At 41.1% G+C, this 14,494-nt stretch overlaps 2 non-coding genes and 1 pseudogene across 2 annotated transcripts; 2 read left to right on the top strand and 1 right to left on the bottom strand.

The window, feature by feature from the left end:
• The first annotated feature begins 2,518 nt into the window (after nt 1–2,518).
• Nucleotides 2,519–2,590, top strand: TRNAQ-CUG (transfer RNA glutamine (anticodon CUG)). The gene has a single exon. It is a non-coding gene; the product is annotated as a tRNA-Gln (tRNA).
• A 441-nt stretch (nt 2,591–3,031) lies between these two features.
• TRNAL-CAA (transfer RNA leucine (anticodon CAA)) lies at nt 3,032–3,146 on the bottom strand. The gene is made up of 2 exons: nt 3,109–3,146; nt 3,032–3,077 (listed from the first exon to the last, which is right to left on the bottom strand). It is a non-coding gene; the product is annotated as a tRNA-Leu (tRNA).
• A 682-nt stretch (nt 3,147–3,828) lies between these two features.
• Nucleotides 3,829–4,247, top strand: LOC132432948 (ubiquitin-like FUBI-ribosomal protein eS30 fusion protein; annotated as a pseudogene).
• Nucleotides 4,248–14,494: the final 10,247 nt, after the last annotated feature.

Below are 14,494 nucleotides of genomic sequence, written 5' to 3'. Positions count from 1 at the left end.
CCATCCCTTCTTTGGCAGGCTTTCCTCATTGCTACCTGCCCTTAATTGGGTATTCCTGTTGGTATGCTTTGGCCATGCTCTGTTATCACTTGATCCATCACTTATTTTAGCATTTATCATAACTTAGGGAAATTTTTGTGCAATCATCTGCTTTTCCCCATGCGTCATAAGCTTTGTCAGATATAGAACCATATTTCTCTCACTTCCCCACGTCATGAAAACTAAATAGATATTTGTAGTAAGTATCAGTGAATAAATATATAAATACATGAAAGAATATCTTTCTAATTGTGAAATGAGCAAGGTACACAGAGCTGAGGATCCCGGAAGACGTTGAGGTCTTCAGTTTGAGGTAGAGTCTTGTGTTCTGAAGCCCCATTTCTACAGGACACTCCAGCTAAACTTGGTTCTTGACTCTGATTACGCCACACTGACTTGCTCTTTCTGGATTCAGCTCTGCTACCAGGTTACTGCAAATCATTCTTGCGCAGATTGCCAGGGATCACATTACTTCTGTATTGTGGGTCCCAGTCATCTCTTCCCCCAGTCATCCCCCTCAGCAGTCTTTGTTTGCATTCACCTTGCAATATTTATGAACCAACCATGAGCGATTCCAAGAGAAAAGTGTAGTCTTCTGAACTCCACACTCACAAATAAATAAACCAACCTACGGCCATCTGTACTATCTTCCAGCTCTATACTCCCTACCCTTTCCTGGGATATAAATGTGCTAAGACTGAAAAACATTCATTTATACCCCTTCTGCCTTGTCTATCCTCAGAGAGCAGTTTAAAGCTTATAATTGAATAGTGGGCTTTTGAGGTTCTGGTGTAATTTTAAAACCAGTGGACATTTTTCTTTAAGAAATAAGCTTGTGGCTCATGGAATAAAAAGTGTGCCACCTATACTGGGGAAGAAAGACTTGGTCCATTATTCAGCTGGATCTGAGATAACTTAGACCATCTTTTAAGGCTAGGAGACTCAAGAAGATAGAACGGAGAGTTTACGTGCATGGAGGGAAGGAATAGACACTTAGGGGAACTCTATGGTGACCTGGCCAAAAGTCTTTGAATTTCACTGCTTCCCTCTCCACCTTCCAAAAGATATATGCACTTCAACCCATATTTATTGAGCAGCTATTTCTTGACAGGCATCTTGCTTGGATGGAGTTACAACAAAAGGATGAAAGCCAGAAAATGATTCAGGGATTCCTAAGCAATTCAGCCTTGGGAGACTACCAGAGGCACATGAAGAATTACTGGCCAGTAATTAATATTTAGACTGACTAAAGTAGTAATTTATACCTGAGTGTTTCTTCCAGTGATGCTACCTACATGTATGATCTCTTTATTATATGTTGTTCTTAACAGTTAAATAATCATGCTATGTTAATAAAGTTAAAGTTTAGAGAAATAAATGACTATACCCAGCACTATGACGTCCTCTCTTGGCCATCCACATTCGAGGACATATTTGTGTGGCCATATGAACACTGGAATGTCCACCTGGGAGCTAGGACCTGGAAAGGAACCCCTCACCCCCAAAAAAGAAACAATCATGCCCTTTAGACTTGCCAGATTTAGCCTATGGAGAGAAGGAAAAAGAAACATTCAAAAAAGTCCAGCGCTGGGCTACCTGATTATTTATTCACTCGTTCGTTCATTCATGCATGCATTCATTCATTCCACCTTTCATCTAGGCATTCATACAACTAGCCATTGATTAAGCTTCTACTATGTACCAGACCTTAGGGTGTTAAAGAGGAATGAGAACCGGTCCTGCACTTAAGGCATCTCGGAGAGGGAGGACAGATTTTAAAATGGCAAGCCCATGATTACAGCTAAGCAGGAAGCACCAAGAAACTCCAAGTTGCTCTGGAGGCAAGTATCCTAGAATGAATAAGCGAAGCTGTAGAAAAAAGATGTTAATGTTTTTCTCCCTTTTGAACGACAAGATTAAAATCCAATTTGCCTTTGCGTGGGTCGGAAATGAAGGCAAAATCAAAACCTCCAGAGGTATCCATTTTCTTGGATCAGGATCCTGCCCTGACCCTGACATCAAGGGATAGAAATCTGGGAAGCAGGCTCAGTGGAAACAATCAGTGAAAGTCCCCTCCCACCCACCTCCCATCCTTGCTTTCGGCTTCTCCGTCGCCCTTCGGCTGAAAGAGCAGAGATTTTCCATCCCTCCAAAAAACGCCCCCGTAAATGAAAACAAACAACCAAATCAATTAGGAAGAAGAGGCAGAGCTTTCGGTTAAACTGGCACGTTTCATTTTAAATTGTTTTCCAAACATCTCTCTCATCAAAAAAATTTTTTTAATTAAACAGCACAAGGATAAAATAATTTTAAATGAAGTACAATCTATAACAATTTTGAATCACTATGTTGTATACCTGAAACGAATATAGTATTGTAAATCAACTATACCTCAATTGAAGAAAAAAAAAAAACAAAAACTAGAAAGCACAAGGAAAGAGATATCAGATGGACAGTGTAGAAACGTTGATGCAACAGGGGTTCCATGGTGTAATGGTTAGCACTCTGGACTCTGAATCCAGCGATCCGAGTTCAAATCTCGGTGGAACCTTTCCTTTTCTTTTCACAACCCAATCCTGTAACAGACTGAACCACGCTGCTTTCAATTTCCGCACTTTAATTTTTGATGGGTTCGGGCAGTGAGAAAGGACATGAGACTACGATCCTAATGGCCCGTGAGCTCAGGAGCAGCCTATAATCACCGAGTCTGTGTACATGTCTTTCTGTTCCCACCAGACTCATTTTTCTCCCAGGACTCCCCAGGGTTAACGAGCGTTTAGTAAAAGCGCCTTTAATGAACAAACCAGAGTGCAGAGCAAAACGTGATCCGTGATAAGTAGCAACCAAAACGGAAAAGAAAGAGTCTTTCTTTTCCTAATTGAGGGTCCGTCGTTAGGACTGTAAAAGGGAAAGTAGAGAGAAGAATGAATGGAAACAAAAAATGGCTGAGAAAGTGGTAGTGGTTGCTTTTAGAGCAGGAGGAAAAACAGTCTGTCAGAAGTGGGATTCGAACCCACGCCCCCATTCGGGGACCAGAAACCTCTCTGGAAGGAAGCTTGAAGACTACAGCTTGAGTCTGGCGCCTTAGACCACTCGGCCATCCTGACAGCCCGGCACCACTCTCCCAAATGAGTAAAATCTGCAATTGTGCTGAAAGTGCATTCACCATGGGCTGTTAAATTCTTTTGCAGTCTAGGGTTTATCCGAAAAAATGGGAATGTAAATCCTTAAAAATTAACTGAACCTTCTTTCTCAGTAGAGCCAGCAACTTTGACTGAACTCGCGAGGCTTTCCTCTCAGTCCGGCTATAATTTGGCATTTCTCTCCTCTCCCTTCTTTCTGCCGTTCCCTGCAAGCCCCGGGGCACTGTGGCTCAAGGATCCTAACAACCCGGAACCGACCCCCGACTGGACAAGAGAGAACTCCCTTTATTCATTCCCAGAAAGGACACAGAGCACGGGCTCTGTTCCCGAGAAGATGCCTGGCAAACCAACCGAACTGGCGGGAGCTCAGCGGGGAAGTGAGCGAGCCAGTGTAGACCTGGGGAGAAAACCGGCGAGTTAGTATAGACCAGAAAGGCGCATGGTGAGTGCGGTTTAGGGGCCTAGAGCATGAAGACTGGATGTGGATGTGAGTTGCAGAAAGTAGTAACCAAAAAACAAAAAAAGTTGATGAAGTGGAATTCATCAAAACTAAAAACTTCTGTTCATCAAAAAGCGCCATTAAAGCTCTTTCTTCACGACTCCATCTTCGCGGTAGCGGCAGTGGTGCCGTGGTTCAGTGGCCGACATGCAGTTCTGTGTCTTCGCCCAGGAGCTACACACTCTCGAGGTGACGGGTCAGGAGGCAGTCGCCCAAATCAAGGCTCATGTAGCTTCGCTGGAGGGCATCCCTCAAGTCGTGCTCCTGGCAGGAGCATTCTCATCCTAGAGGATGATGCTACCGTGGGTCAGTGTGGGGTGGAGGCTCTGAGCACTCTGGAAGTAGCCAGCCACGTGCTTAGAGGTGAAGTCCATGGTTCCCTGGCCGGTGCTGGGAAAGTAAGAGGTCAGACTCCCAAGGTGGCCAAACAGGAGAAAAAGAAGATGGACCGGGCCAAGAGGTGTATGCAGTACAACTAGGGCTTTGTAAATATTGTGCTCACCTTTGGCACGAAGAAAGGCCCCAATACCAACGCTCAAGTCCTTTGTAATCCGGGCTTTCTCTAGTAAAGTCACTTAGCCCAATCAAACAACTACAACAACAAAAACAAACACCATTAAAAACGTGTACAGGAAAGGCCCTGTGAGAACACAGAGACAAGGTGGCTGTCTGCACGTCAAAGAGAGAGGCTTCAGGAGAAACCACCCCTGCTGACACCTTGACCTTGGACTTCCAGTCTCCAGAAAATATACCGAAAAAATTAATTTGTGTTGTTTGAGCCACACAGCCTCGTCTTTTGTTATGGCAGCCAGAGCAGACTAATACAAACGTCTTCCATGGTGGCTGAGAACTCTTAAGAGTCCAAGGCAGAAGATGTCAGCCCTCTTGTAGGCCAGGCCCAGCATCAGTGTAGAATCATTCTGCCATACTCTCTTGGTCAGAGCATTCTAGGCAAGTCCAGATTCAAGGCAAGAATAGGTTGTACCTCTCAATGATGCATGTCACATGCATATGGAGAGGAAGGAAACTGATGGTGACCATGCTGGAAGTAGCTACCATCCTGCCCCCACCTAGCCCCAGTGGCCTGTAAACTTCATAAGGGCAGGAAGCAGAGGGTATTTACCAGGCACCCTCCGCTCATATCAAAGTGCTGGTATTCAACGAAATCCCCCAAACCCTTGTTGTTTGAAAGAATGGGTCAGATTAGCTTTTCCCCCCACTGTCTCCAAAGATTTTATCCTCAGGAAATGGAAGACAGTTAAATGTCAGTAAGCTAATTGCCAATTCAAAAAGAAATAATATTCAGGGAATTCCCTGGCAGTCCAGTGGTTAGGACTTGGTGCTTTCACTGCTGGGGCCCAGTTTGATCCCTGGTCTTGGAATTAAGATCCTGCAAGTCACACGGTGCAGCCAAGAAAAAAAAATTTTAATGACTAAAGATAATCACATTTTTCAGCGACAGCATTACCTGAGTATGCCTTGAATTCTTCTATCCTGTATCATGTCTTAGATTGCTCTTTAATCTAGGACTCTTTACACTGGTCACTAAAGTAATAACCTACACCAGGGAATGTTGTTATGAGAATTAAACGAACTCAGCAATACTGGTATATGATTAAAAAAAAAAGGTCGTCTAGCAGAGACCTGGGTCAGATAGAGAGGCCACTTACTGTAGTGGTTAGAGCTTAGACTCTGGAGCCAGTCTACCTGGATTCTAGTCTTGGCTCTGTCTTTCACTGACTCTGTGACCTTAGACAATTTAGTTAACAATTTCCCCAGCCATAAACTAGAGATCATGATACTAGCACTACCTTGTAGGATCTAGAAGGATTTTGTGCTTTAATGAACAGAGCCCAGTTTATACTAGCTTCTAAATAGGTACTTACTAAATGAAACACCCATCTCTCCTTCTCCATCAACCTGAAGGAATAAGAGGAAGAATATGCAAATCAATTATTCTTAAAAGTTTCCTGATTTTTTCCCTCTCTTCTTTATTCTCAGTCCTCCTTTAGATCCATAGTAGTCCATCCTGAGAGTTTTCTCTATGGGTTCTGTTTCAGTGGGGTTGCTGGGAGCTGGTCAGAAAACTACAGAGCCACACCTGTTCAGAAGGAGATCTCTTCCCAAAGTGCAAGCAAATTCCTCTCCTTTATCAGACGTCTTACTCTCTCTCTCTGCTTCCTGCTCACTTCATGACTGCACACCTCTTAATTTCTCTGTTTTAAGATGACTCTCTCCTCCTTGCCTGTTTCAGCTTCATTCTCCATAGAAATAGCTGAGAATGGCACTGAGTATCCTGATTTTTTTCCTGCTTACCTGCCCATTCCTGTGTTTCTATTAGCTCTTACCCCACTAATGTCCTCTTGTGTCATTATTGCAATAGCGCCCAAATCGGTTCTCCTGGTTGGTATTGCCTTTACTATGGCTTGCACCATCAATACGTCACTCCTATGCTCACAAAGCTTCAATGGAACCTCCCTCCTGTAAGGGTTGAGGATGCAGAGTCTGTCCTCCACAAGCAATTTTATCGCCATTGCTTTGTTTTCATGAATTTATGTAGCCAAATTTATCAGTACTGCCTGTCCAAATTTTCTTCCACGTAGTCACTTGTAAACTTATTCCAAAACAGATTCTCTCATGGCTTGTCAATATCCTCCCAATAGTTTACTTATTAATGTTCTTATAGGTGTCACAAAGGATTTGAGGTAGTTGAAAAGAGTATTAACCATACAATAAAGTATTAGAGTTTTAAACTTTGAAAGAAAAAAAATGTCAGAGAGCATATGCCTTGAGTTCTTTGCTTGTAACCCTTTGTAGTCTTTTGCCTAGCTCTCTATAACTACCCCTCCTTTTTTGTAACTTTTAAATTATCTGTACTGTATTTTCTGCTAACAAAATAATATGTGCTTTTAGTAAAAAAAAATAATAATATGGGCTTTTAGTAAAAATAAAATATGTATTGCAGAAATGTATAACCTAAAAAGTAGGGAATTCCCTGGTGGTCCTTTGGTTAGGACTCCCTAAGATTCCACAAGCCACATGGCGCAGCCAAAAAAAAAAACCTAGACAGTAACAAAGTCACTCATAATCTATCCTCTCCTCCCAGTCTTTCCAGCACACCACACACTTATTAGTTTTGTTTATATTCCTCTGGTATTGTTTCAGTATTTACATTAGTATATTATTATTTTACAAAAACTTAATTTATTTTACATAACATACTGCAACTTGTTTTAACATGACAACATAAGTTGGATAACTTTTCACATCAGTATACACATTTGTTAAAATGACATATAATGACAATAACATTGTAGCATGTACCATACTTTTTAAATTAATTTTTTGGACAATTTTTTTCTTTGCTGTTTTCTTTATAACAACTTTGCATCTCACTCCTTGTTTTTCTCACATAGTCTCAACTAGACCAATACCTAGATTTGAATATAAATATATTTTAAAATAGCAAGATAAATGCTGTCTTAGAATGGAAAATTTCAGAGGATGTGGAATGAACAGACCACTATCTCAAAATGAAATACCTTATGCTTTTTTACTGTTAAAAGGAATTTCAGACCTTATTTATAAATGAGCCAATATTCCTCAAAATCAAAAAGTAAATTTCTGAAACAAAAGTCATTCTTCTGATCAAGCAAAACCATTTTAAACGTTTAAAATTTAAAACAGAATATCCATTTCTCTGTGCAGAAAAAAGTAATTTAAATACTTGAGAATTCATTTGTGTCCTTATTTCTTAATTTAGTTTGTTTTGCATAATTAAGGCATGCACATGGTATAAACTTCAAAAGGTAGAAAAGATCCACCCACTTTTCACCCCAAAGCAGAAAGGCCTCCATATTACTGGGAGTCCTTTGATCACTTCTCTCCAGCGTTCTTTAATTGTGGATGTAGTGATACCCTCCATTTTGCTTTCTGCATCCCCCTCCCCAGCCATCCATCATCTCCAAGTCAATGAGAGAGCAAAAAACAGCAAGACGCTGAAAAGGAAGGGAATATGGTGTTTCCTACTTCGTCTCCTTTCACAAGCTACCCTGAAATGCTCTTCCAAGCTGGGATAAAATGAATGACGAACAGCAGGCTTTTACTTATACTAATGATGAAATAAAATTCATATTTTATGGCAAGACAAGAAAAATGTAAACATGAAACTTTTCTCTGCCTGTTTGGGCCTCCTCCCTCCCCTTTAGTGTATATAGTGCATCTGCATTAACCAGACCTCCTCAGGAGGTAACATTCCTTCTTAATCTTGTAAAGGCTCAAGATGACCCTCTACTCGCTTTGTACATGCAGATCTGGATTATGTAAACTGTCAGTATGTCATTTGATGTACAACTCTTTGTCTCAAAAATGTATATAACTGTACTTTGACCTCTAACCGGTGGTCCTCAGAGCTTTCTGAGAGACTCTGGGGTTATAATCTTCAGGTTGGCTCAAATAAAATTTTCTATTGCTTTCTTAGATTGACTATTAACTTTTTGTCAACACTAAGTTTGAGACAGTTCTAATATTATTATTATTATTTATTATTATTATTATTTTTTGCGGTACGCGGGCCTCTTACTGTTGTGGCCTCTCCCGTTGCAGAGCACAGGCTCCGGACGCAAAGGCTCAGCGGCCGTGGCTCACGGGCCTAGCCACTCCGCGGCATGTGGGATCTTCCCGGACTGGGGCACAAAACCGTGTCTTCTGCATCGGCAGGCTGACTCTCAACCACTGCGCCGCCAGGGAAGCCCCAGCTCTAATATTTTTATGAAGGTTTTATCATCCTGCGTTCTTGGTATTTGTGTAGTCAGGAATTTGGCCTCATCTAAAGAGACGTCTGGCCTTTGTCTTCTTCTGGGAGGTAACTTCTAAACACTAGGAATTTCCCTAGTGATAGGAGTATTATTCCTGGTGGTCCCCTCAGAACACAACTGAGAGTTTAGCTCATGAGATGACTCAGCATGGGGCATACACATACTTCTCAGGTCTGTTTCATAGGGACTTTTGGATTTTGACTGAGGGAAGATGTTGGAAAATGAAGGAGAGAGGGAAAGGATGAGGGCCAAGGAGGGTTTGGCCCTGGCCATGTTTCACATGATGTCTAGGACAGCATCGTTCCCTCTCACTATATTTGAATCAAAGTGCTGGGCTAGGAGAAACATAGCCCTGACCAAGTGGGACTATTTTTAAGTTACGCTCGTAAATAAAAAGCTATTGTGGAGTAGAAGAACCTTCTGAATAGGACAGCCTTCAAAGACACAGTGATGATTTGCCTTGATTTATCTGGGATACTTCCTATTTCCACCTGTTGTCTTTGTACAATTATTAAGAGCACCCACTGTCTCTCTCAAAGGTGTTCAAGTTTGGACAATGAATTAAATGGCCACCATTTTAAAAAAGAGGGTTCAGTTATTTGGGACAAGTGACATTTTGTCCTTTCTCCATCCTGTCTGGATTATGAAACTCCAGCAGCCATCTTGGACTATGACATGATCTTGAGAGTTAGGTACCATGCCCAAGAATGATGGAGCAGAAAAACAGAAAGTGACTAAACCACTAAGGATGATGAATCTGCCATACTAGCCCTGAATTGCCTTCTTCTGGTCTTCTTTTACATGAGGGAGATAAAAACCCTTTTTTGGGCTTTCCTATCATATGCAGGAGAACCTAATTGTAAAGGATATAGGGCCCAAGTGACTAAACAGTCAGAATAGGGGAAGGTGATATAGCAGATCTTGTGGATGTTTCACCAGCATCCAGTCTAGTCCACTGCATAGTACCTAGGAGGTCTGCAGAGTTTTGACTTCAAGGATGGGTCTCGGCTGGCATTGACCTGTGAGTATCATCTTAGCCCCCTTGCCACATTAACTGGTTCAGGGGTGGGTAGTAAAAGCCAAATGTAAGCCAAGCAGCCCATAGTGTTCCTTTAAACACAGGGCTTTGTTTGACTGGAAGAAGACAAGACATGGAAGTTGTGATGTGCAGAAAATTTTAAAAACTTTTTATTCTGAGATTATTGTAGATTCACATATAGTTGTAAGAATAATAGAAACCCAGTATACTCTTCACCTAATCTCCTCCAATGTTACTATCTTACATAAGCATAGTACACTGTCACAATCAGGAAATTGACATTGATATCATCCACCAACCTTATTCAGATTTCACTTGTTTTTATATGCACTTGTGTGTGTGTGTGTATTTAGTTCTATGAAGTTTCATCATGTGTAGATATCACATGTGATTAACACCACAGTTAAGATACAGAACTGTTCCATCACAAGGATCCCTTTTATAGTCACAGACACCTCCTTTCCCCCTTCTCAATAAACCATAAACCACTACTCTGTTCTCTATATCTATCATTTTGTCACTTCAAGAATGCTATAAATGGAATCATACAGAATATAACATTTCGAGACTGACCTTCTTGACTCAGTATAATTCCCTTGAGATCCATCCAAGTTGTGTATTTCGATAGTTCATTCCTTTTCATTGCTGAAAAGTATTCCATGATATGGATGTGCCACAATTTGTTTAACCACTCATTATTGAAGACTGTTTCCAAGTTTGGCTATTATGAATAATGCTTTATGCAAACTTTTGGTGTGAATGTTAAGTTTTCATTTCTCTGGGTTAAATGTCCAATGACATATAGATTTGAGACTCAAAACTGCAGCAGCCATTTGGCTACCTCATCAGAGAAACCTCCTCTGACCACCCAATATAACGTAATGCCCCAATCACTCTTCATCCTCCATATCCTGATTCATTTTTCTTCATGGATCTTTCATACTATGTATTTATTTCTTAACTTGCCTATTATCCATATTTCTCCCTAGAAAGCAAATCCATGAGCCCAGGAACTTTGTTTTGTTCCCTGCTGTATCCTGGAGCCTAAAAGAGAGCCATGGTACACCCTCAACAAACACTTAAATGAATGAATGAATGGATGGATGAATGAATGAATGAATAAATCTCAGACATCTTTCCATATTAGTATATAGAGATCTAACTTATTCTTTTTGGTCCCTGCATAGTATTCCATTGTAAGACTGAATAGTATTTTCATTAACTTGTCCCCTATTGAAGCATATTTATATTGGTTCCAGCATTTTACAAATGCAAACAATGCTATAATGACAATCCTTATACAATCATCTTTTTTAAATAAATTTATTTATTTTTGGCTGCTTTGGGTCTTTGTTGCTGCACACAGGCTTTCTAGTTGCAGTGAATGGGGGCTACTCTTCCTTGCGGTGCACAGGCTTCTCATTGCAGTGACTTCTCTTGTTGTGGAGCATGGGCTCTAGGCACGTGGGCTTCAGTAGCTGTGGCGTGCGGGCTCAGTAGTTGTGGCTCGCGGGCTCTAGAGCACAGGCTCAGTAGTTGTGGCGCACAGGCTTAGTTGCTCCGTGGCATGTGGGATCTTCCCAGACCAGGGCTGGAACCCATGTCCCCTGCATTGGCGGAGGATTCTTAACCACTGTGCCACCAGGGAAGTCCAATCAATCATCTTTGTACAGATGGGAGAGAAAAGGAGTAGATGGTTCAAAGAGTATGTGCATTAAAATTGTTTTTCTTAAGCTATTACTAAGTTGCTCTCAACAATGTTCTCCAAATTTACCCTCTCATGGTATACTGGAATGCCTGTTTCCTCATGTTCTCACCAATACTGAGTATTGTTGAGCTTTTTAGTCTTTACTCATTTCATAAATTAAAAGCAACATCACATTAATTTATTAATAGTGAGTTAAACTTCTTTCCACATGTTTATTAACTTGTTCTTTTCCCCTGTGAAACAAGGCAGGACCTGTGGGGCCCTCCCTGGTACAAACCCTTCCTGTGTCCATAGACTTTATTCAGCCTCCTTGAGCTTCCCTGAGTTCTAAAGAGCAGATTCAAACAGTTGCTAATCAGGGAAGGGAGGGAATGAAGAAGGAAAGGAAGAGCAGTCACGAAACAATAGTGCACCCTTGGGGCAGGGTCCTGGTTCCTCCTCAGAATATATATGACAACATATATATTGAGTTCTTCTGCCAGAACTAAGGTCCTCACCCAGGTGGAGGATGGTAACTTCAAGCTGAACACAAGATTTCTGGAGCACTGCCTGTCCTGTTACCTCACCACCAACCAATCAGAAGAAAGTCACACACCCTGCAGGCCTCACCCCAAATTTTGCCTATTAAAAACTTCTCCTCCAAAACCATTGGGGAGTTTAGGGGTTTTGAGCACGAGCCACCCATTCTCCTTGCTTGGTCCTGCAATATAAACCTTTCCCTGCTCCAAACTCTGACATTTTGGTTTGCTTAGCCTCACTGTTCGTCAGGCACAGGAACTTGGGTTTGAGAACAAGATTTGGGTTTATTTCTCGGTTCCCAGTCTATTCTATTGATCTATCAGCTTATTCTTACTTTAATTATTGTAGCCTTGTGTTTTTCCTATTTTTTATTTTTATATTTCCAGACTAACTTTAGCATCACTTGGTAAAGACAGATAAAAGAGGAGAGGGTGGAAGCAGAAATATCTTAGGCCTTATCAGGTTCTCCTCAGTTTGGTGCCTGGAAGAAGAATGGTCCAAGGAGAAAGGGGTCAACAGTGTCAAATGCCTCAGGAACATTAAGATAAAGGCTGAAGAGTATCCTCTGGATTTAGCCAATACTAACAGAAATTACTGGCACCCTGAGGGCAGATAGGTTGTGTTGATAGGGAATTTATTTTTAAATAGGTGGGAATTTATTTTAAAATAAAACACTTTATTAATAAAAATTGTATTTATTAGTTAGGTTTAGTTTCCGTTGCATATGCAGACAATCCAAATAGGTGGCTTAAACAGGACAGTTGCTTTAGTCTCTCTTACATATATAATTAGATGCAGGCACTCTGCAGTGAATAAGAACCCAGGCTTCTTTACTTTTTACTATATCATCTTAGTGCAGGCTTCCATCCTCAAGATTGTCTCATGGTCCAGGACAGCTGGTCAACCTCCTACCATCATGTGCACATTCCGGGCTGGAAGAATTAGGAAGGGGGAATGTTAAAAGGGTATGCTTTGCAGCTGAGTAGTCTTCCTTTAAGAAGCATTCTCAGAATGACCAGCCAAAACCTTCCACATAGATATCACTAGCCACCTACAATCTCAGGGCCATGTTGAAGTGTGAAAGAAGCGCTAGGTGAGTTGGTGTTCCTGAGCACATCCATAACCAGCTGGACAAGATTTCATACAGCAGAGCTGCCTTCATGAATATACCATAGTATTGGCAGTAAAGGCACCTGGAAAGTATCTTTCAGCTGGGCATATTGCTACCTGGAATAAAACTTTAAGGAAGGAGTGGGGATTGGCTATAAAGTAGTCAATGACAGTCCCTTCCATATTGTATTAAGGTTGAAAAGCACTTATTAAAATAAATAGCTGTACCAGAAGTCCCAAACTGGAGGTGAGGAGGTCAATTTCATCTTGCAGAGATGATTTTTACCATTTTTAGTTAGTTTCCAACACTTGAAAGTCAATCAACTCCACATAAATCTCTAGATTTCTTCCTTCTCTTGAAAATCAAAGATTTGGCAACATGCTGGGCTCACATTCTCAATAAGAAGCAGCTGCCTCATCTGCCCTCCAGTTATTCGCTGTCCCCATCTTTCCCTGTTGTGACCCTGGACTGGCCTGCTCATTTAAATTACCTTCTTGTCTCCAGTAGGCATTTGTGTTTGCACCCTTTACAAATGAATAACTGTGATAAAGATAAGAAGTACGCATAAAATGTGACAGTAGAATCATTAAGTTAATTGATTATTAGTCTAATAATTCAACAAGTGTTGAAGTCCTTTCACGTGATTAAATCTATGTGCAAGGCATAATGGAGATCATAGAAGGTCTGGAGAGAAGTTTCTGTCCTCATGGAGTTACTAAAGCATCTGATCTCAGTTTATTTATGTATACTTTATACTTGACATATAAAGTATGCTGGACTATGTGAGAGCACACATCACTTCCTATTCTAAAAGTGTGCCCCGAATTAGAACCTTGACAGACATGTAAGAGTTATTGAAGTGTTATGTAAATAGGTTAGAGAAAAAGACTAGAAACAGGGAAACTGGTGGAATTGGTCACATTCAATCAGTCACTAACTCATTTAAAACACATTTGCAAACTGACATTGTTGAAATCATTTACGTCAAAGTATAGTAATGTTAATTAAATCAACACAGGCAAGCCTGCCCAAATTCAATTAAATCTAGAGGAAGGACAATACTGAGAAAATAGCAAAGGAAACGAGGAAACACCAAGGTAGGGATGAGGGAACAACGCAAAATTTTTTTAAGTTTACTGGATAATGAAAAGAGCCTGTGTCACCCACAGGATTCCCAATCTCCCTATACTTCAGGAAGGAGCAAGCATGTTTAGGTTCTATTCAACACAGCTCTTTGCAGTGGGTACTTTACTATTTTAATGGATAAGCATACTTAGGGTTTAAAAAGTAAAAGTTGTAAGGAAGTCTCCCTCCTTGCTGGGGTATAATTATTACCATTTCATCAGAGAGGAAACTGAAGCTCAGAATGGTAAACCAGTTTGCTTATGCACAATAGGAAGCAGCAGAACTGGGCTTGTCTGTTTCTGTCACAGAAATGTTGCCGCCTGATAATTAAGCCTTTCTTTTTCGAAACAGAATTGCGAGCGCCTGTAAATGGGGTTTGTTTGATAAAGCTCCTCACAGGCCAGGTGGGGCTCAGTCTGCAACCCTCATCCCTCCGGCCTCCCGGGGAGGCCAGATGTCTCTTCTTACCACACCAACACAAAGCTAGCTTTCTC

Source organism: Delphinus delphis, chromosome 10, assembly GCF_949987515.2.
Source record: "Delphinus delphis chromosome 10, mDelDel1.2, whole genome shotgun sequence".
Classification (NCBI taxonomy): domain Eukaryota; kingdom Metazoa; phylum Chordata; class Mammalia; order Artiodactyla; family Delphinidae; genus Delphinus; species Delphinus delphis.
Note: the sequence above shows the minus strand (reverse complement) of the source record. Positions and strands in the feature narration are given on the sequence as shown.